Here is a 23,862-nt window from a genome sequence, read left to right on the forward strand (position 1 = left end):
TCAGAGTTGCCCCAGGAGTGACTCTGAGCAAGGAAAACTAGGAAAGTCACTGTTCTGATGGTTTCCTTCTTCCTCTTTTAGGCTCGTGTCTCCCTTGGTGTTTTTATATAATTTTGTTGAAAACACTACAAAAGATGCAGTATATGGAGTGGCTGAAAGTGTGGACCCTTCGTGTCAGGCTGCTTTGGTTCTAATTCTGGCTCTGCCACTTAATAGTTATGTGACCTTGGACAAGTTACGTGTTCTTTCTGTGACCCACTTTTTTTTTAATAACAACTTTATTGAGATGTTATTCACATACCATACCATTTGAGATGTACAATTCAATTATTATTTTTAAATTTTATTTTGCAAATGTTTTTAATACACAGATTTTTTTTAAGTTCTGGGGTACATGTGCAGAATGTGCAGGTCTGTTACATAGGTATACACGTGCCATGGTGGTTTGCTGCACCCATCAACCCGTCATATACATTAGGTATTTCTCCTAGTGCTATCCCTCCCCTAACCCCCCACCCCCCGATGGGCCACAGTGTGTGATGTTCGCCTCCCTGTGTCCATGTGTTCTCATTGTTCAACTCCCACTACAAATATGGAACGCTTCACGAATTTGTGTGTCATCCTTGTGCAGGGGCCATGCTAATCTTCTCTGTATTGTTCCAATTTTAGTATATGTCCTACCTAAGTGAGCACACAATTCAATTATTTTTAGTATATTGGCAGGGCCGTATAGCCAACACCACAACCCATTTTACAACATTTTCATCACCCCTTAAGAACCCTGTACCCATTCATTAGCAGTCACTCCCCACTTCCTCTCTTCATTTCCCCCAGCCCTAGACATCCACCAATCTACCTTCTGTCTCTATGGATTTGCCCATTCTGGAGATTTCATATAAATGAAGTCGTGCAATGTGTAGTTTTTGTGACTGGCTTCTTTTACTAAGTGTAATTTTTTTCAGGATCCATCTGTGTTATAACATCTATCAGGGATAGACTTCATTTCTTTTATATCACATTTTTTGGCTTACTCATCAGTTGATGGACATTTGGCTTCTTTCCACGTTTTGGCTATTATGAATAATGCTGCTAAGAACATTCATGTGAAAGTTTTTGGGTAGACATATATTTTTATTTTGCTTGGATATATACGTAGGAATGGAATTACTGGGCCATATGGTAATTTCATGTTTAACCTCTTGAGGAACTACTGGAATGTTTTCCAAAGCAATTGCTTGATTTTAAAGTCCCATCAGCAGTGTATGTGGGTTCCAATTTATCCACATCCTTGTCAACACTCATTATTATTTGTTATTTTTTATTATAACCATTATTGTTGGTGTGAAATGGCATCTCATATGGCTTTTGTTTGCTTTATAAATCATTCTACTATAAAGATGCATGCACACGTATGTTTATTGCAGCACTACTTACAATAGCAAAGACTTGGAACCAACCCAAGTGCCCATCAATGATAGACTGGATAAAGAAAATGTGACACATATACACCATGGAATACTATGCAGCCATAAGAAAGAATGAGTTCATGTCCTTTGCAGGGACATGGATGAAACTGGAAGCCATCATTCTCAGCAAACTAACACAGGAACAGAAAATCAAACAGCACATGTTCTCACACTCGTAAGTGGGAGTTGAACAACGAGAACACATGGGCACAGGGAGGGGAACATCACATACTGGGGCCTGTTGGGGGGTGGGGGCAAGGGGAAGGAGAGCATTAGGACAAATACCTAATGCAGGCGGGGCTTAAAAACTAGATGACGGGTTGATAGGTGCAGCAAACCACCATGGCACATGTATATCTATGTAACAAACCTACACGTTCTGCCCATGTATCCCAGAACTTAAAATAAAAAAATAAAAAATTAGTAGATGTAATGTTTTAAATCAGTTTATATTTATAGAAAAAAATGAGCAGATAGTAATAGTACAGAGGGTTCCCATGTAACTCCCTGCCTTCCAACACACACAGTTTCCTCTATTATTAACAGCTTACATTTGTGTGGTATCATATGAGTTTTCTAGAGCTACTGTAAAAAATGACCACACGCTCAGTAGCTTAAAACAACAGAAATCAACCCTCTTCCAGGTCTCAGGGCTAGTAGTCTGAAAATGAGGTGCTGGTGGGGCCATGTACCCTCTGAAGGCTCCAGAAAGAATCCCTCCTAGCCTCTTCCTAGCTGCAGGTGGTTGCTGGCAATCTTTGGCATTCCTTGGCTTGTGGCTGCATCACTCCCGTTTCTGCCTCTGTCTTCGGCTGACCATCTTCCTTGTGTGTGTGCCTGTGTCTCTCATGGCCTTTTTAGAAGGATACTAGTCATTGGATTTAGGGCCCACTCTAATCCAGTATGACTTCATTTTAATTTAATTCCATCTGCAAAGACTTCATTTCTAAATAAAGTTACAGTCACAGTACCTAAGGTTAGAATTTTAACATATCTTTTTGTGGAACACAATTCAATCCTCAACAGGTATATTTGTTATAATTAATGAGCCAATATTCTTGCATTATTATTATTAGCTAAGATCCACAGTTTATTCAGATTGCCTTAAATTTTACCTAAAGTCCTTTGTCTGTTCCAGAATTCCAGTCAGGATACCACATTACATTTTGTGGTCATATTTCCTTAAGCTACTCTTGAAGATAAGTTTCTTTGTGACTTTGGTTACTTTTGATGACATTGACAGTTTTGAGTACTAGTCAGGTATGTTACAGGATGGCCCTCTATTAGAATTTGGCTGATGTTTTTCTTATGATCAGACTGGGGTTATAGATATTTGGGAAGAAGACCACAGAGTCTTTGAGAGGAAGACCACACAGTGCCATTTTCATTGCATCACATCAAGGGTACATACTATCAACATAACTTATCACTGTTGATGATAACCTTTATCACCTGGATGAAATATTGTTTTTCGGGTTTCTCCAATGTAAAGTTACAAAGACCCCCTCCTTTACTCTTTGAAAGACAGTCACTCCATGAAGCTCACGCTTGGATAGGGGATTTCTCTCACTCTCCTTGTGACCCACATTTTCATCTGTGAATTAGGGCTAAAAATAGTACCTATCAATTCAGAGAGATGAGGTACAGGTTTCTGAGTTAATTATGTAAAGTTCTAGGAACAATTACTTTCACTGGGTAATAATTAATAAACATTAATGATTATTAGCATTATTATCATCATTATGAAAGTTCTTACCACCTTTTGCCTTTTATTATTATAGGTTTGTGTGTGTGTGCCCTCTTCTTAGTACAGTAATTTCCTTGAGTTTAAGCATATATTATTTGAATATTTCCATAATATCTAGAAATGGCAGTGAGTCCTCAATAAAGTGGATGTTCAGTTTAAAAAGTATGTATATGTTATGTATCTATATCAATATATGTCTACATCTTAATAAATCCCTATCTTGTCCCCAGTATCTTTAGCTTGTTAGGTTATTCTAAGAAGAAAGCATCACTTAACTGACCTTCAGTGGATGATGATAGAAATTGAGGGATCCTTATCTGAGGACCACTGCTCCAACATATTCTTTAAACGCTCATGCACCATCATTATAATTTATCTCCTTAGTGGCCCGAATAATTTTTATCTTCCGTTTCCAAGTTCTGAGGGCAATAGGGAGACATTAAAAGATGATGAGCAACTTTATAAGTTCAAAGCGGGTTTTATTGAGGAGAGAAATCCATGGTTTTGGTGGAGAAAACATGTATTAGGTTTACTTAGCTTAAATAAATTTAAAGAAACCACACATATTGGAAATAACTTGTTGAAAAGAAGACAAGAAAAGGAAAGGGAAATTGCAAAATATTCACATTCTTATGACCTTAAGAATGAAATGAGTTGTGTGCGATGGCTCATGCCTGTAATCCCAGCTACTCAGTGGGATAAGTCAGGCCGATCACTTGAAGCCAGGAGTTCAAGACCAGCCTGGGCAACATATCAAGACCCCATCTCTACAAACGTTGTGTTTAAAAATTAGCCTGGCATGGTGGCATGCACCTCTAGTCCCAGCTGCTTGGGAGGCTGACACAGAAGGATCACTTGATCCTATGAGTTCAAGGCTACAGTAAGCCATGATCATATCACTGCACTCAAGCCTGAATAGAGCAAGACTCTATCTCTTAAGAAAATTTGTAAAAACCCACAAAATTATGCAAATGGACAAGTTGCCCAGAAGACCTAATCGTCCCAGTCTTCATATGTTTGTTGCTTTAGTAAAGATGCTTCCTACTCACATTATTATTGTAATGAAAAAACAACAAAAAAAACTCTAATGAAGTGGGAGCAATGTATAGCCCAGTTAACTCTGCCTTATAGGAAGAACTAGAGGAGTGTGGGAGGTGTTGGTGCATTAAAAGTAAATAATAAATATCCTTTGGATTTAGCTTGAAAATAAAAATGAATATACTAAACATAATCAAGAAATTCTTAGTATTACAGACCAGTTGCATTCACTGCTAACTTAATCATGGTCAGTTTTTATAAACAATGCTTCTGTGTATCCATGTGGAGATCATTTGTCCTCCTATCTGATGCCATCATGATTTAAACAGGTTGATAACATGGGGAAATCCATGAAGGAAGCAGGGCTGAGGGGTCCATAGTCAGAAAGCTTATTTTGACCATAGTATTTGGAATAGATTGGAGGAAAGGAGGACTGAAGTAAGGAAATCTAGAGAGTGTTTCAGTCAATTATAAGAGATAATAAGAGACTGAATAAAGCAATGAATTTTTAAAGTATTTTCTTTAAAATTACAGATATCCCTGGGAGAATTAATAGCTTAGGCAATTTCATAATTACGTATTCTAGCTATAGAGATGCAAATGTTAGATTTAGAAGGCATCCCTTCTGTTGAACCGCCTTGTTCATCCCTCTCCATTAAATAAGGAAAAACAGAGGCTTAGAGATGAGGGATAAAATATTTAAGTCTCTAGGAGAATTAGAGGAAGAATTGGGACCAAAACTGAAGGCTATGCCTTCCTGACCAGCCTGTTTTCCAAAATACCATATTTGCCAGTTATAAATCTAGAGGACTGGTAGCAGACTGAAGGAAAGAATGAGGAAGAAACAGGACCCAAGTGATGAAGAATGTGGAATCAGCAGCAATAATTACAATTATTAACTCTTAATATTTTTATATTAAAATAATTAAAAGGAAGAGAAGAGGTCAGAGAAAAATGAACTTTTCCAACTCACATTTTTGCCGAGAGGTAACCCATTAAGCCATCATCATAATTTCCAGCCTATGAAAAAAATGTACATAGAATTATCTTTTTAATAAAAATGGATTTGCCTTGAGACCCTATCCCTTCGTAGGCACCAAATATGGTCTAACATTTTAATTTTCTTTTTAACTTCTCCAAGCATCACTGATTTACAACCAGTCCCTTGAAGAGTGAAATGATCAGAGTTAGCATTTTCTAAACACCATATCTTAGAATGATTATCAAGATTAAAAAAAAAAACTATTCCAGGCCAATGTAACAGATATTATGTGAATAAGTATGACTAAGAGATAGATAAAGTATCTGTATCCATGATGATGACTCCTTTCTGTGTGAACTAGAGATAGTCACATGACTTGTTTCCTTATCCATAAAATGAAAATGATGATATAAACCTGCTTTAGTGGGCATTTATAAAGGCTTATGGCAACATGCTTTTAAGATTGAAAGCTCAATGTAAATCGAATTGCACTGTAAGTTGTTAATGCACTCCCAAGTTCTTTCGGTCATATATTAAAGCATCTTTAATTTAGGCTAAATTAACTCAAGCATTGTAAGAATACCAGCAGAAGGTAGGCTGAAGATTGTTTTATAATGTTTGTTTTGTTTTGCATATAAACATAATATATAGTTGGTGTAGAAATCTGCAAAATTAGAGCCAGACTAAGAGAAGCAGTGAAGCACAATGATTAAGTAACACCTGGCTCTGCCATTTATAGGCAGTTTAGCCCTGTACTTTAAGTAACATCTCTGAGCATGGGCCATTTTCACTCTTTAATAGGAGAAAGTAACAATGGCTCCTTCTTAGAGTTGTGAGAATTTAAGTTCTTGTTGTAAACTGTAAAGCTCTTTAGAATTATTTTTCATTCCAAGTAAGTACTCAGTAAATGTTAGCAACTGTTATTACTATTATTATTTTTCTTACTTTAATGGTAGATGATTTATATAAGTAAATTATGCATACAAGATAGATAACAACAAGGGTTAAGAAGTAGAAACACTTAATAGCCACTTTGAAGCCTTACTCCTCTTCCTGATTCCAAGCCTCTCTATCCCAATGTCCTGAATGTGGTGTATATTATGTCCTTGTTATATTTCTTAGACTCTTTTTAAACCACATTTATGTGTATTCCTCAGCAGTTGTATATAATAAATTTATGCAGGTGTATTCTATAACCAGACTTTTTTTCTCACAGTACTATTTTCCTGAAGTCCATTCAATTGATCCATGGAGTTATAGATCATTCTTCCTCTCTGCTGCATGGTATTCTATCATATTCCATAGAAAACATTTCAAATGAAAATTTATATTGGTTCCAGTGTTTTTGTTGCTTTATTTCTTTGGCTTATAATGTTGCTATTAATTTTCTTGCACATGTTTCCTGAGGTATCAGTACAAGGTTTTCTCTAGGTTAAATACCTAGGAGTAGAATGGTTAGGTTGTAAGGTATGCATCCAAACTTGAACATTTTTCTCTTAATAGTTTGTTAATTATGAATTATTATTTCTCATAATTAGGCTTAGACATCAGTCATAAGTTGAAACTGTTCCAGGGAAAGTGGGAGGTGTGGTCACTCAAACTCATCTAGATAATGCCACATTGCTTTCTAAAGTATTCTAATTTATACTTTTATCAGCAAAGCATTTTAAACAATTAATTAATTAATTTTAATATACAAATAATGGTTGCATACATTTATGTGGTACAATGTGATGTTGTGATCTTTGTTTTCATCATAGGTTCAATCAAGCTAATTAACATATTCACTGTCACACCATTTTATTTGTTTTTGCAGTGAGAATATTTAAAATGTATTTTAGCGTTTTGAAATATACAAAGCATTATTATTAACTTTGGTCAACATGCAGTGCAATAGGTTACTAAAACTTATTCTTCCAATCTAACTGAAATTTTGTACCCTTGATCAATACCTTTCTTTTCCTCATCTTCCCCCTTCCCTCAGCCTCTGATAACTACCTTTCTACTCTGTTTCTATGAGATTGACTTTAAAAATTTTTGCATATAAGTGAGATCAGACAGTATTTGCCTTTCTGTGCCTGGCTTATTTCACTTAACATAATATTCTCTAGTTTCATTCATGCTATTGCAAATGACAGAATTTCCTTCTTTTTTAAGGCTGTATAGTATCCCATTGTATATATATGCCACATTTTCTTCATTCATTCATTGATGGAAACTTAGTTTGCTTCCATATCATGGATATTGTGAATAATGCTGAAATGAACATGAAAATGTGTTATATATTTGATATCTCTATTGCAATTTCTTTGGATATATACCTGGAAGTGGATTGCTGGATTATATGATAATTCTATTTTTTATTTTCTAAGGGACTACTTTACTGTTTTCCAAAATGCCTGTAATAATTTACATTCTCACCAACAGTATGTAAGTGTTCCTTTTTTTTCCATATCCTTGCACAAATACTTATCATTGGTCTTTTTTTCTGAGTTGTTTTTTATTTTTATTTGGATAGAAAATTATGGAGTGCAAGTGCAATTTCTTGTTACATACATAGATTACACAGCAGTCAAGTCAGAGCTTTTAGGTCATCCATCACCTGAATAATGCACATTGTATCCATTAAGTAATTTCTCATAGTTTTTGTCTCTTTGACAATAGAAATTCTAACCGGTGTAAAGTGATATCTCACTGAGGTTTTGATTTGCATTTCTCTGATGATTAGAACCGTTGAACCTGTTTTTCATGTATCTGTTGGCCATTTCTATCTCTTCTTTTGAGAAATGTCTATTCAGATACTTTTTAAAATTTTTTTTATTTTTTTTTTGAAACTTTTATGTTCAGGGGTACCTACACGTGCAGGTTTGTTACAAAGGTAAACTTGAGCCATGGGGGTGGGTTGTACAGATGATTTCATCACTGAGGTATTAAGCCTAGTAGCCATTAATTATTTTTCCTGATCTCTCCCTCCTCCAACCCTCTGCCCTCTGGTAGGCCTCAGTGTGTATTGTTCCCCTCTACGTGTCCATGTGTCCTCGTTGTTTAGCTCCCACTTATAAGTGAGAACATGCGGTATTTTGTTGTCTGTTCATGTGTTAGTTTGCTAAGGATAATGGCCTCCAGCTCCATCTATGTCCCTGCAAAGGATATGATTTTGTTCTTTTCTATTGCTGCATAGTATTCCATGGTGTTTGCTGATTTTAAAAAATGGGTTGTTTTCTTGCCATTGAATTGTTTGAGTTCCTTATATATTCTGGATATTAGCCCTTAATGTGGATTGAAAATATTTTCTCCAATCTATGTGTTGCCTCTTCACTCTGTTAATTGTTTCTTTTTTTGTGAAGAAGGCTTTTAAAGTTTGATGAAATCCCATTTATTTATACTTGCCTTTATTGCCTGTGCTTTTGGGGTCATATCCAAGAAATCATTGCCCAGACCAGCACTGTAGAGTCTTTCTCCTTTGTTTTCTTCTAGAAGTTTTACAGCTCCACATCCTACCTTTAAGTCTTTTATCTATTTTCAGTTGATTTTTGTATAATGTGAGACAAGGGACAAATTTCATTCTTCTGCATGTTTCTTTTAGAACCAAAATAGCCAAAGCAATCTTGAACTAAAAGAACAAAGCTGGAGGCATCATACTTCCTGATTTTAGAATGCATTATAAAGCCATTGTAAGCAAAACAGCATGATAGTGGCCCAAAAACAGACATATTGACCAATGGAACAAAATAGAAAGCCCAGAAATAAATCCAAGTATTTATGGCCAACTGGTTTTTGAAAAAGATGCTACACAATAGGGAAAGGACAGTTTCTTCATAAGAGGCATTTTTATTTTTGGCTACTTTTTGAGTCAACTTTGGTTAGTTAGCAAGATATATTTTTCTAGTAATTGGCAAATTTTCTAAGTTTTCAAACTTACTGGAATAAAATGTTTAAAAAATCTTTATTTCCTTTCATTAAGTTATCAGTAAAAATCTTTGTGTTGTCATTTCTAATATTGTTTTTGTGTCCTTTACTTTTTTTAAATGCTCAGTCTTGCAAAAGTTCAATACCCTGAAAAGGCTAAAAAAAATTAACAAATATTTGTCTTTTTTTTAATCTTCTTTAATTATGGGTGTATTTTCTATTTTTAAAATTTTTGTTATTATTACTACTTTAATTTTTAGTTCATTTTTCTAACTGTATAAGTTTAGTATTTAGTTTAATTTAAATTTATGTTCTTTTCCAAAATATGGATTTAAGTCTTTCTGCCTGTAGATTTCTCTTAAGAATTAGTTTCATCTCATGATGTTTTGTAGGTAGAGTATTTTTGTTGTTGTTAGTTCTAAATTTTCTAATTTATTTTATTTTTCATTGACTTATAAAATCTTTTAAAAATCAGCAAAAATCATTTCTGATTTTTAATCAATATTATTTTTTCAATTACCATTTTATTATATCTCACAATTTTGTGAGTAAGAAATTCTGAAAGGGCTCAGCAGGCAATTTTGTGCTCGTAATGGCTTTAACAGGAGTTAGTCTGATGCTAGGCTAGGGTAGAAGATCCAAGATGACTTCATTCATGTGCCTTGGCATAATGTCTGTAAGTCTGGGTTTAGCCTCTCCCCTCTGTATTTCCATGTAGTCTCAGAGCCTCTCCACGTGCCCTCTCCTGGAAGCTTGGGCTTCTCAAAACACAGTGGTATCAGGGAAGTTGGCTTGTTATAAGGAAGCTCAGGGCTCTAAGTGTGAGTTTTCCAAGGCTCCTGGGTAGAAGATACAAGGTTTCTTATGGCTTGGCCTCAAAGGTCCAAGAACATCACTTCTGCCAGATTCTGTTGATCAAGAACATCACTCAGGCAAGCCCAGATTCAGTGTGAGGAAGATTTAATTCTACCACTCGTTATGAGGAGTAATAAAAAATCTATGGTTCTTCTAGTTCTGTCACACCAATAACCCCAGTGTATCCAACTCAAGGTTCAAGATCTCTCAGGTATGTATATTCTGCACCATCAGGTGCAGATATGGCTTCTCATTTGCTGGTGACCAATGAACTAAAAAGATAAGTCAACTGTCCCACACTCAGTATTTAGTATGCTACCTAGTCAAGATAACCCCCAAAATACTTCTCTTTGAAAGAAGTAAGAATGTGAAACACAGAACAATCACTTGTCTATAGTAGTTCCAAAATCCTAACAATGAGAGAAGTTCCTCTTTTAGACTCTGGTTCTCTGCTCTGGAAGTGGTATCTTTGCACATTTTTTTTCTTCATGGCTTCATTCAGATAGTTATTTTCTGTTTTCCATGATCCCATTTGCTATGTCTACAGGAGAGTAGGTTTAAGTTTTTGAAGTCTGCTTCTTGCTCATGAAAATATGGTAGCCTAAAGAGATTGTTTTAACTTTTGATTAGTCAAATAGCTTAGCCTAGGTTGAATTTTTTTTTTTTTCAATTACATCCTTCCAGCACTTGGCATGCTTCTCATCTGTTTCTTTCCTGTTAATTTCCTGGGCCAACAACTAAATCCAAAGACCCTCTTTTAAGTTCCCAGGTAATTTGTCTTTATCTTTCTTTGCTTCATCATCCCTTTGCTTCTGTACATAGTGACTACTCATAGTGATGGTGAGTAGCTGACACTCCCACACCCACCCTTAATCTGATATTCATGACAAGACTGGGTCTTATTACATGTTTGTTTACAGATTCTCCCAATATTATTTTCTGATCTTTGTTGTCCAGAAGCAGTAGGATTTTTCAAACCCTAGAGATTTCAAATTTATTCCCTTTCTATATTTGCTTTTATTTTTGATTGCAAATTAGCACTTTCTTTCCTGAGTATTTTGTCTTATAAGACTTTGCTAAAAGAAAATAATAGTTGCCAACGCAAACTAAAGATTTTATTCATGCCAACCTCTTACCCTGGAGCTTCCAACTCAATCAGTACATGATTGGATTCCTAGGTACCAAGCCTCAATTTTACCAAATGTTTATCACCATAGGTCATAACTCCATTATTAAAGCTTCTAATATCAGTTTCCTCCCTGCTCACTACACAATTATTAAGCTAATGTCCTACTTGAGGATCGTAACTTCTGTAATAGATAGCATAAGTAATAGTAGGTGCTAAAATAAGCAACTCCCTAAATATCCATAGCTAAACACAACCAAAGTTTATTTCTCATTTATATCACAGTCTAACAAAGTCAACAGGTGAGTAGACTCTGCTTCACTCAATCATAGAGGGATTCAGAGTCCTTCTATGCTGAGGCTCTGTCATTTTTAACATGTGCTTTCATGGTCATCCCAGTATGCTTCAGACAACAAATGTGTGTGTGATGGGGTGGGTGGGTAGAGAATTTGGAGAAGGTAAATCTATTCATAACTGGCTTGAACTGGAAGTGACACATCAATTCACATTCCATAGACAGGAAATACAGAGATCATCCTACCTAAATTCAAGAGGGCTGGAAAGTATACTTTAGCTATGTATGCAGAGAGAGGAAACAGGAAGGTGAACATCTAGCCAGTTACTACCACGAATTTTATGTGTGAGTTTTAGTTATTTTCAATAGGAAAATTGTTCAGAACACCTAGTCTGGCTCATAGCTAAAAATGAAGGTGCATTTTTATTTTCATTATTCTGGATCTAGTTCGAAATTCTAGTTTTTGACTCCCCTGTGATCTAATGGTTCCATAAGAGATTTATGTTTAATTCTCTGGGTAACAGATTTTTTTCTTTCATTTCTATTGTTAATTACTATTTTATGTCATTATGTGAAGAAAATCGGGCCTGTTTAATTTATGTTATTTGGAACCTAATGATGCCTACATTTGGCCTAATATGTGGTCATTAAAAAATAAATGTTACATGAATGATGGAAAATAAGGTAAATGAGAAAATAAGAGGCTTAATTATCAATTACTTCCCATCTCACCTAAATAAAATTCTACTTCTCATAAACTCTAAATGACCTGATCCCTGTCTATCGCCCCACACTTATCTCAATCACTTTCCTTCCACTTACCTATGAAACTCCAGTCACAATGGCCTCATTTTTCTTCCTGCCTTGGGTCTTTGCACCTGCTATTTCTACTGGAAAAGGCCTATCCCTTTTCTGTCATTTAGCTGTAGCTCAAATTTTCCCCTCTGAAAGAATTTCCTAGGCCAACCTAGTAACATGCTATTATAACACCTTATTTTATTCTTTTCACAGCATTCATCACTATCCAAAGTTAAACTGTTAACTTGTTTGTACATTATATGTATTCTCCATCTAAAATGTAATTTTGTGAAAGAGGAACTTTTGCCTTTCTCATTTACTGTTTCATTCCTAATGCTTACTAGAATACTGAGAATATAATAAACACTAAATGAATATATGTTGAATGAATGAATATATAGCTTATCTCACTTTCTTATCCATGCCTAACTCAAGATGCACTGAACCATTCAAAGGCTACTGTTGCTTCTTTCTCTCTCTCTCTCTCTCTCTCTCTCTCCATCTCTCTCCATCTCTTTCTTCTTCCCTGTCTCTCCCCTCCTTCTCTTTCCTCCATTGCCCCATCTTCTTTTCCATGTTTGGAGAAGTGTGTCTTGCTAAGGTGAGATGTGCATTGAAAAATACATTTATCAACATAAAACTTTTGACTGGGATTTGCTGAATGACATTTAAAAAAAGTTTTATTTATTGCTCTATTATCACATTTTATCTTTTTATGTATCTTTATTTCTTATTTTGGTAAAAAAAAAAACAAGAAATGTCTCAGTGACATTGAACCATTTACCATGCTTTTCCACAACTCTAACAGAGGTTTTATCTGTACCATATTCTTCAAAAATATTTTTGGAAAAAAAAAAGAACAATCTATATAAAATATCAGGAAAAAATTGGAGGTTTTCATGCAAATACACTTTTCAAATGTTATACCAGCATTCATTTACATAGACTTGACATCTTGCAATAAATCAGTCTTAATCTCTTTATGGAAGCAATGCACTCAAGCAATCCTGCCTTGGTGACACGATGTTGCAATTGCCTGTAGTATTGGGTAAAAACAATTTTATTCCCCCTAAAACTCATTTTTAAATTCAAGTTTCTATATCTTTAGTTATCTACCTACGTAATTACTTCAAACTAATAATGCTTCATTGAAAAAATAAATTAACATGATACTAGGTCCAACTCACTGTGAAGAGTACATGTCAGAGAGGAGGTAGCAGAGCCATGTGCATCTGTCATGGAGGTGGGGGGAGGATGCAAGGGCTTTTTCCAGTGAAGAAAATGAAAACTGATTCAACCTGTGAGCAGTGTTTTGTAAACATGTCTCATGGGTGAGGGTTGGTGGCCCAGGAAAATTTCCTGTTATTCAGGTCCCTTAAGAATAGTGGGGTTATTTTCAAGATAATCTGTGTGGAAGGGGCCAGGTACTGACTTCAAATTGATGTTCATTTGGAATGAAAACTGCCACAGCAGTTTATGCACATCCTGTCCGACATCCTTTCTGGTCCTGATTGGTCTGTCCAAGGTAGGGTATCTTGAATTCTGTGGAAACTGCAGAATATGAGCCTCATGTTTTACTTGTAAGAAGCATCCTAGCTAAAGGAGGAGTTGGTAGGTTGGAAATTCATATAGGATCCTTAGAGAATTGCCTTTTATTCTTTCTGGGGAGGAGCACTATTCAGTAAAAGGGTGATTTCCTCTGGCATCTATAAGGTTAAAAGTAATTAATGAAGATAACATAACAACAGAAGAATTATTGAGCATGTTTTTTGAGTACCAATGGTTAGCAGGTATATAATTAATATTTGAATGAAATAACAACTATTACGTTTAACACTGAGTGATTACTACATTCTGGACCCAGTGTTAGGCATTTTAACACTTTAACTCCTTCATTCACACCAAGGAATCCATTGGGGTAATTACTATTATTACTTCCATTTTATACAAGAGGAAACTGCAGCTTAGGAAGGTTAAGTAAATTGTCTAAGGTTGTATTGTTACTAAGTTGAGGTTCAAGATTCAGAAATCAAGCAAGGAAACTCCAAGGCTCATACCTTGGATGGATGGATGGATAATAAATGGCAATTGAATGGATGGATAAACGTATGAGTTAATTCTTAAATGGTGTTGGATAAAAGTAGGGGAATCACATGTATTTGAAAACTTGGTTTACATTGATTTTAATAACCTTTCAATTAAAAAGACACTAATTTTTCTCAAAGGTCCAGTTGCAATGCTGTCTTCTATAAAGTGTCTACACTTCATGGACACTGTCAAACAGCTTTCATCTCTCATTAGCACAGAGGAACTTGCTACACACATAGTCACCTGTCCCAGATGAAAAGAGCTGGTGGTCAGTGCTGCTCATTCATTAACACCATCTGAGTGCCAAATCAATGTTTTACATTATTTACATGCCTCTCATTAGAAGCAAGGATAGAACACCATCCAATTCTCAGAGCAAAACACCCCAGAGCTTTCTCACATACAATTGCATATCATATAATGTTAAGGTTTGTTAAAATACCACATGCTTGCAAAATTTTTCAATAATTGCCACAAATATTCACCAGCAGGAGAATGTTTATTCATTTGCTTAATTTCTAACAGTATTTTTCTGCTACAGTAATATTTTGTTAGTCTCTCTGCATTTAATTTGGCATCTGATCAATTGGATTTATGCTTTTTAGCAAACAGTACAGGCTTTGAACATTTAGTATCTCATTCATGTTATTTGTTCTTAGATTTAGTACCCATATAGCCTGTTGGCCATGTTATTTTCTAATGAGAAATTTATAAAATGCCTTGGAGGCTCATTACAGTTTGAGTGTCTTTCTTTCCATTCAAATAAGCTCCATTTTAACATATAGCAATTCTTGCCACTGAATGAATTTTGGCTCTAGAGAACACAGGCTTTTCTCCATAGAGTCCAAGTTGCTGCTGGAACTGACAATGCCAGCCACATATGTGATGTTAAAGCTCACTCTTCTAACCTAAGAAAACTTTCCTTCATTTAAAAATCTTGATATACCTTCTACCTCTCAGTAACTACTGTGAATGTTGATAGCAGGACATTTAGTACTCCTGAAGATTCAGGAATACTAAATATCTTGTAATTCTTGCATTAACTCAACTCTGAGAGTATTACCATTATTCTGTTGAAAAAACTGAGACTCAGAGACATCAGACAACTTGTCAGTTATCATCTAGCTAGAAATTCTAGGGTCTACATTCACGTACATATTCTCTAACTCAAAAATCCCATCCTCTGTTTCTATAAGCCCCCAAAGTACACTGATACCTTTAGTATTATTCTACCTCACTCCAAGATACACATTCCTTATGTGAAGAGATTTTCATAGCAAAAAATGTGTTTTAATGGCTTCAACAGTGGATTTTTATTTCTACCTGTTATTTCTCACAGAATTAACTCTCAGCTGTCTTCCATATGAACACTTTTAAGTACTAGGATATAGAATACATAGCATAATTTCTTTTTCTGCTATTCTACTAACAAAATTCTCGAATTCCTTTATCTGTAACTCTCTTTCTAGTATAGGTTACAGTTCGCCTATCTGTCATGGCCACTTTTCTTGTATCCTCGTCTGCTTCGTGTAATCTGACCTATGCAGAGGAGAACTGTACAAGCATCTTCCTATTTATTTCTGGACACTCTACTCTGGTTAATGCTACTCAATGTAGAATTGTTTTTGTTTGCTTTGTTTGGCTTGGGCACTACATGTCATGGTTAACCCATGTCATTTTTACTGTAGGCTAAGTCCCCTAAATCATTCTCACGTATGTTGCTAAAGAGGCCCTTCTCTTCTACCTTGCATTTTTACATCTAATGGAGAAAATGCTTTGAATCAGACGTTTCTTATGCATCACACTGACTACTTCCAGCCGCTGCTGCAGAGGCCAACTCTGCATGGTTCTGTCCTTCTGCACACAGGGAAAACCCAACAGCATCTCACCTCCTTCCCCTGCCACCTCTCTTGCCCCTCGCACCAGGTTTTTGACCTGCAGCAGAGGGGCACTGTGAGACTTCACGTGGACCCCCATTTGTGCAAATCAGAAATGTTGGGGGGTGGGAGTTAACAGGTTTTGCAGTGAATTTTGACCAATAGGATGCAGGTGCTGATGGATCAATCCTCACCCCAGATAAGCTGTTTGAGATGCAGTTTATGACGCTTCTCAGAAGATGGTTCCACAACATCAGACAGTCTTCCTCCATGGGGCCAGCTCGATAAATGCTCTTGTGCTGGTGCTCCCTCCTGCTCTGCTCCTCTCTCTTTTGTTCACTCCTGCTTTTCTCTGATTGTATTTGCTAATAATAAAATACTTTTATATAAACCTTGGGAAAGGTTTATATAAAAGCTCTACTTTCTGGAAATTCTAGCCTAAGATCAATTTCAGAATTGTTAACGCCTTGGAAGTTTACTCTATTTTAGATTTTAAGCATGCAAGTGTATGAAATATTTTTTTTCACTTTTTTTTTATTATTATACTTTAGGTTTTAGGGTACATGTGCACAATGTGCAGGTTTGTTACATATGTATCCATGTGCCGTGTTGGTTTGCTGCACCCATTAACCCGTCATTTAGCATTAGGTATAAAATATTTTAATTCTTTTATGTAGAATATTTATTCTTATCTTTCTTGATTAAGTGAGAATTTTCAAATATATGATAAAGCATTGAACATATTAATGCTAATTGGAACCTATGTAGTTGGACAACTTTTTAGTGTCAAGACGTCTTTCTAAGCAAAAATCCTTTCTTATGAAGTAGATAGCAGAATGAAGGAAAAGTAGTTCAGCATAGTTAGTACCTATACTGGGTAAAGGTACAGGGGAAATATCATTTTCACTACAAAGATTCCAAATTTAGGCGCATCTAGCAGGATTCAAAGACCCACATATTCTGCTATAATAGGTGCTACTTGCCATTCTTTTGCAGAAATTGTGCTTGCTAAACCATATCAACTTCCAGGATCTATTCTAATTTTAGTGAGGTAATGATATCATCAATGACCATTTTCAGTTTTAGAAAATATATCTGACTATAGACTGCTTACATATGTTAAAATTAACCTTACAGCTTATTAAACATGACCCTTTGCTTAAATAGTATAGCTGGAAAGAACCTTAAATATTTTCCAATTTTTGCTTCTCACTTACACATTTCAAAAGAGGAAACTAAGACCCAGAGAGGTAGAAAAACCTTTTCTAGGTCACCAGGAAAAATCAGCATTAGATCTTGGACCAGATTCCTAGACCCCAGGGCTTTTTCACAACACTAATTTCTGAGCTTTAAAGGAGTAAAGGCTTTTTGTCCTATTCTCAGGAATTCCTATTGGGAATAGTTCATTAAACTGTGGAAATGTGGCTGAGAAAAATACAGTTTGCAACACCTATTTTTGGTATTATAGCACTTTTAAGTCTCTCCTTAACCCTTAAATATAAGTGTCTTCTCTTATCATTATATACCACAATTCACTTAACCCCTCATCTTGACAGCTGTAGTTCAAGATCATATCCTGAATCTCAGCATCCTCACCTTCCCCACCCTTAAACTGTAGTCCAAAATATCCTCATCTCCTGAAATAGCATTTAATTAGTCTCCCTTCCTCCTCTCTTGCATCTTTCTAGAGTATTATCCACATAACAATGGGTGTGATCTTTCTAAAATGTAAATCTGACCATGTCATCCCTTTGCTCAAAATCTCTATATAGCCTCACAATTAAAATTTGAAGAAGGCCTCCAGGCTCTGTATGGTCTTGTTCCTGTCTGCCTTTTCCATCTCATTGTCTAGAACTTTCTCTTCTCTCATTTACAGAAGCCAATATGGCCATTTAGCATTGCTTTGAACTGGCCATTCTTGTCCTTACTTTAGGCCCTTTAGATAATTTGCTTCTTTTGCCCAGAACATCCCTCTCCCAGATTCATCATTTCCTCCTCCATATAATTCAGGCTGTTGCTCACAGCACTTTCAGAGTCCTTTTCTGACCTTGTAACACCTCCTTCTACTGCTCTATTATCTGATTTGCACACTTTCTTTATAGTAATTATCATTATCTGAAACCAGATTATAACAACAGTTAAATATATAAATTTTGTGTGTTGCTTACTAGAATATAAACTCCACGAGGTCAGGGAATTTGTATTGTTTATCTCAGTAAACACAGCACCTAAAGCAATGCCTCATGCCAGAATGGTGATGAATAAATGTTTATTAAATGGATGAATGCATAAAATTATAAATGTTTACTATGGAGAAGTCATTTTCTCCCAACATATGCCATTGTGATTTTACTTCCCGTTCCCCAGCAGTTATATTGTTAACTAATTAAACAATTTATCATTAATAGAGAGTCAATCAGGAAAGCAAGTCTTCATTTCAAGCTATAAGAGTGCATTGAATTACCCTCTACATTAGAATGCTTGGAACCTGAATGCCAAAGCTATTTGGCTGACGTTATTTACTGTTTTTGGACCTCAGAGATGGTTATTTTTAAATGATCTCATAATAGCAGAAGAGCTCCTGGATGGTTTATCATTAATTATATTATTACTTTATGTTCTGTGAGCAATATCTATTTAGTCCCCAAAGCATCCCTGTTTGGGAGCAGAGGGAACTGAAAATTCTTTTTGATAGACATCATCCTGAGTGGCTTCAGTGCATAAATGAGACTCTGGGTATTCAAAGAGCAAGCCTGCTTCTCTCTTTTAGACCTGCTATATCCAGCTTATAATAGTCACTGAACAAATAGTGTAGTGAATCTTCATCTATTTGTATTTCTTGCCTAATTTAAGAAGTTGGAGTTTACCTGTAAGATATTAGGAAGCAAAAGTTTTCTTAATGAACATTTAATGATGGACTGTCGGGGGAAGGGATTTCACTAGGGAGTGGAAGAAACTTAGAGGCAATATAGTATAGTGGATGATTGGATTCAGCCAGAATTAAATCCAAGTCCATGCCCTGCGCTTTCCTGCCAATACATTTGGGGGATCTTAGTGACCTTGCTTGAGACTCATTGTCTTTATCTTTAAAATTGAGATGACAGTAGAACCCATCTCACATGGTGTTGTGATGACTAGAAGGAGACAATGCATGAAAGCAATTAGTAAAAGGGCTAGCACAGTGACGGCACTCTCTATATGTTATCTATTATTACCTTTTTTTTGTATTTTCAGCATCAATCAACAGGTATTTATTGAGGGATGTACTAATTAATATAATGTAATTGGGTAACTAATATAATTAACAGTGTAACTGACTGTCTTCTAAGAGGTTATGATTACTTTGATGAAATAGGGTATGCACACCCTGAATGAAATGTAATAATAAAAACAGCAAATATGGTTAAAAAATATATATATATGATAATAAAAGTTGGATGCAAGAGATTTTTAGGCTAAGATGACCTGTTTTGTCTCACAAAGGAGGACAAAATTCAAGGAGTATTGAAAGAAATGTGAGATTTAAAAAGTTAGAAATAAATAGAAGTAAAGAGATTCTTTGGTGGAATAAATTATGCTAATTTCAAGTTCCTATTATCCGGGTTCATTGCTGTTTATCTTGTGGTTGTTCCTGTTGTATGCAAGCCCCCTTAGAGAATTCCATTCTGGAAATACTTTGTTACCTGATTCTGATAACATATTTCCAAAAATAAGAGAATTGCATTTGTTCAAGAACTTTATTTTACAACATATCTAACACCTTATTTTTGCATATCTGAAGATTCAAGTGTCCCTTACAGTTACTTTTTGTTCATTGTATTATAATGGCTAGTTGAATAGATGCAGTGAATCAAAAGTAAGTATTAGAGACATGAATAAGTAAGCTTGTTCTTCAAGGGAAAAAAAAATGACCCTACTTCTAGACCACACAAAAGAAGCAGAAAGATGAGTGGATTTGATGCTTTTTCCCCTACATTTCTCCTGAATGCATTTTTTTTTTTGCTAGTGCATTACGCTTGTTAAATATTTCAATAAAAGTGGGACTCTAGCACAAAATGACTGCTGTATACCGAAAATGGAATGTTTTACAGGGCTTTTATGGAGTGTGACCTCATTCCATTATTAATAATGCACTTTGTGAGTTTTCTTTCATCCACTGATCTTGTAGGAGCATTGCTAACCTTAACTAATTAATCCTCTTGTCATCTCCATGAAAAAGGTGAGGCATTTATTTAAAGGCTGACTCTGCTATGGTGAAACTTGTGTGAAAACTGTTTGACAGTGTTTGATGAGTGTGTGGTGCCGGGTGACAAGGAGAGCAGACTTTTAAATGAAAATGGCTGATTCAACTTTCCTGGCACAAGCCCCTCTGTCTCACAAGAAATCTGACCACTTTCTTCATATATTCTTATTGGCTCAAATCTATCCCCATCTGTTTGGAAGGCACAGTGCCCAACCAGGCATTGGTCAGATCCTTGGTACTGATCTTGGGAGATGAGCACTTTCTGGGCAGTCTGTATCTCCCTGCCACATTGCATCTGTTTTACCAGATGTCTCACCTCTGGATCCATTGGTATGCCAGCCCTATTGCTGCATGTCTATTTACAGCACATCTGCTGCTGTGTAAATGCCAAGCAACAAAGTAAATGGTAGAGTTGTGTGTGTGTGTGCGTGCGTGTGTGTGTGTGAGTGCACGCGTGCATTGGAATGGGGGTTGGCAGACAACTAGAGCACAAAATTCATGATGCACTCACATAGCATTGCCCCTAAAGGCCTTCTCTTGATGGTGTTTGCTGCAGGCTACAGCTGGGGAACATTAAGACACCTGCCTTTAGCCGTCAAAATAAATGCCTCAAAGTATATTGCTTCCGGAATCAAATAGTGTGTAAGACTTCAGCCTCACAAGTCTGGATCACAAAGTTAAAAGGATTATAACATTTCTCCTAAATGGAAGCAGTTAGTTAGAAGGCATATTGGAGCTCACCTTAATGGTTCCTTCAGGTCATCATTTATTCATTTATTTAACAGATATCTATTGAGTACCTCCAAGGTATGCAGTCCTGTAGTAGATGAATAAACAGCTATAGAGAAATGATACTTGACCTCCACCTGGGGAAACACGATACAAACATATGAAAGAGTTGAGTGATCATACAAGGTAGTCAGTGGTAGGTGTCCAAAGAAGAGTTTCTTGTGGGTTACAGGGAAAAAAGAATGATGCCTTCATGGTGAAGGTGCATTTCCATTACACTTGCCTTAGATAGAAACAGAGAAAATATTCTGGACACAGAGGAACAGCCCCAGAGATGGCATGAAGGAAGACATACATCTATGTTGTATTGTCTTCATGTATAAATAGTGAAATGTATGTGTTTGCACTGTTCAACTCTAGTCTACACTCTAGGGTCAGTTAGATAAAATCTGAAGAATTTTCATCAGAGAGGTATACTCCAAAGTACTCCAAGAGTATTTAGCTAAGAAATAGACTAGCCCAAGAAGGAATTAACACATTCAAATGTGGCTATTTAGTGCTTCATATATCTTTGTCAAAATCCACACCAGAGAGGTTTTTTTTTAATTAGCCTAGTGATATTAGAAATTAGAATTTGGTTAGAAAGATTGCTTGGGCTTTGCCAACCTTTGAGAAATTTAGGAACTCAGCAAACTTTGCAGTCCAGTAACATCAGGGCAACATATGAGTTTCAGAGCCTTCTTGGACTCACATCCTTCAACAACCCTGCCACTTTACTCAATTACAATGTTAGTGGATCCTGTCATCAGAGTTTACTGTATCTACCTTGGAAAAAGCTTTATATGAAAGGTGACTGTCAAAGTACCTAAGAGCAGAGAGTAGGAATTTTCTGACCAAGAGTACAAGTCATAATTTCATGTCAGCTTACCAATGCATGTTTGAACGCTCAGAATTTGCTCTATATCTTGCTTTTGTTGTAATGTGCAAACTGATGTGACACCTATACCTCTCCCAAGCAAACCTCTAATACTGCAGTTTAACCGTAACTGCTCAAATAATTTGATATTGGCTCAACAGAAAACTGACTTCAGTGCATTCTTTAGTGTGAAGAATGGTTAGTAGTTGAGTTTACAGCCAATAGGCAGAGGATGGGCACATGAACCATAAAATATAAAATTCCATAACTCACTGAAAATCATGGTTTACAACTATTGACACTCACACAGGATAATTAAACAACTATGACTAAATTGACAGAGCTTGCTTCCAATCCTTCTCTTATTTCCCCCATCCCACCTTGTATATGTACCTGGCATAAACTTTTAAATCATTGAGAGTCCTAAATTCACTCTTCTCCTGAGGATGGGTTATCTTTTAGCAGTCATGATGCCCTGACATTTGTAATAGCAATTGACATATTTTTGAAATAATGATGGTGCCTTCTTCCTTTTGATTCCTACCAACAGATGGTATTTTAATAGATTCAAGCTACACTGAAGTTTTCTATTCAGCTTCTCAGTTTAAATTTTAGTAATCTTTTATTCTTAGAAACTAAAAATTCAAATTCAGAAAATATGTTCTTTCAGCTTTATTGATAAGGTTTGATAAACTCTGACTGTGGATGTATCTATTCCAGCTCATCAGTCCTAGGGTGCTTTGCTTATTTGTTTGCTTCTTAGTGTTACTAATTCCTTCTGATTTTATGGGGTATTTTTAAACTCCAAGGGAATGATGCAAAGTTGGAATCCAGCTGAAATGCTTCTACCCATCAAATCTTTCAGTAATTCTCCCACTTTTATAGAGAGTTCTGTGGGAATGCTTGGTAATTTCATCTGTAGGTGGGATATTTAAATGAACAAATGCAAGAGAAACGGGTTTTCAGTCGTGTAAATCAGTTCCTTTTCTTTCTCTATGTGCCTTCCCCTTATTTTTTTAAATGTAGTTCTTTTTCCAGTACAAATCATAGTTTCTAAGGACATTAACTGTATGTATATGATCATTTTGTTCTTGAGGAGGATAGCTAGTATTAAAAATTTTGGCAATATGTTGAAAATGTCAAATTAGGTTTACTCGAGGGACAACCATGAAGACTTTGTGTGTGTGTGTGGCATACAATCCTAGAACATGTCATTTAAGGAAATCCCGAAATCACAGAGCAGACACAGATTTAACCCAGTAGTTGATTCCATTCTTGAAATGTTAATCTTGGAACAGTGGCTAATGTGGATGATAATTGTCTTTTTAAATGTGACGATTTTGACAACTATTCTGGTCTATGTTGAAATGGCAGTGGGAAGAAATACTAATAGAGCATGCACTTAAGCTCCAGAAATGATCAGAAAAAGTAGCAGGGGAAGGTGAAGGAAACATGGGATTTTGATTCGTAGACTATTATCCCACCATCATGGAGCTTTAGTCTTCTCATCTTTAAAATAGGAACCATAACAATGATTCCGTTAGGTTGATATAGACAAAAATCAGATAAAACACTCAGGGGACACTGTGGATTGGCACACTCCACATCTATTCTAAATATTTTCTAGCAAACTTACTATACCACAGAGCTGGAAAATCCAAAATCTTCATTTTAGAGACTTGCTTGCAGTTAAGCCTGCAGATGCTACCTAAATTCTGCCACATGGGTACACTTGCATAAAGTTGGGAAGGAAGAAGTGAGAAGTTGGCATTATTCAACCACACAGATGCATT

At 35.9% G+C, this 23,862-nt stretch overlaps 1 non-coding gene across 1 annotated transcript; it reads right to left on the bottom strand.

The window, feature by feature from the left end:
• Positions 1-586: 586 nt before the first annotated feature.
• On the bottom strand, positions 587-693 carry LOC115834487. The gene has a single exon (XR_004029437.1). It is a non-coding gene; the product is annotated as a U6 spliceosomal RNA (small nuclear RNA).
• Positions 694-23,862: the final 23,169 nt, after the last annotated feature.

The sequence above is a fragment of the Nomascus leucogenys genome, chromosome 3, assembly GCF_006542625.1.
Source record: "Nomascus leucogenys isolate Asia chromosome 3, Asia_NLE_v1, whole genome shotgun sequence".
Classification (NCBI taxonomy): domain Eukaryota; kingdom Metazoa; phylum Chordata; class Mammalia; order Primates; family Hylobatidae; genus Nomascus; species Nomascus leucogenys.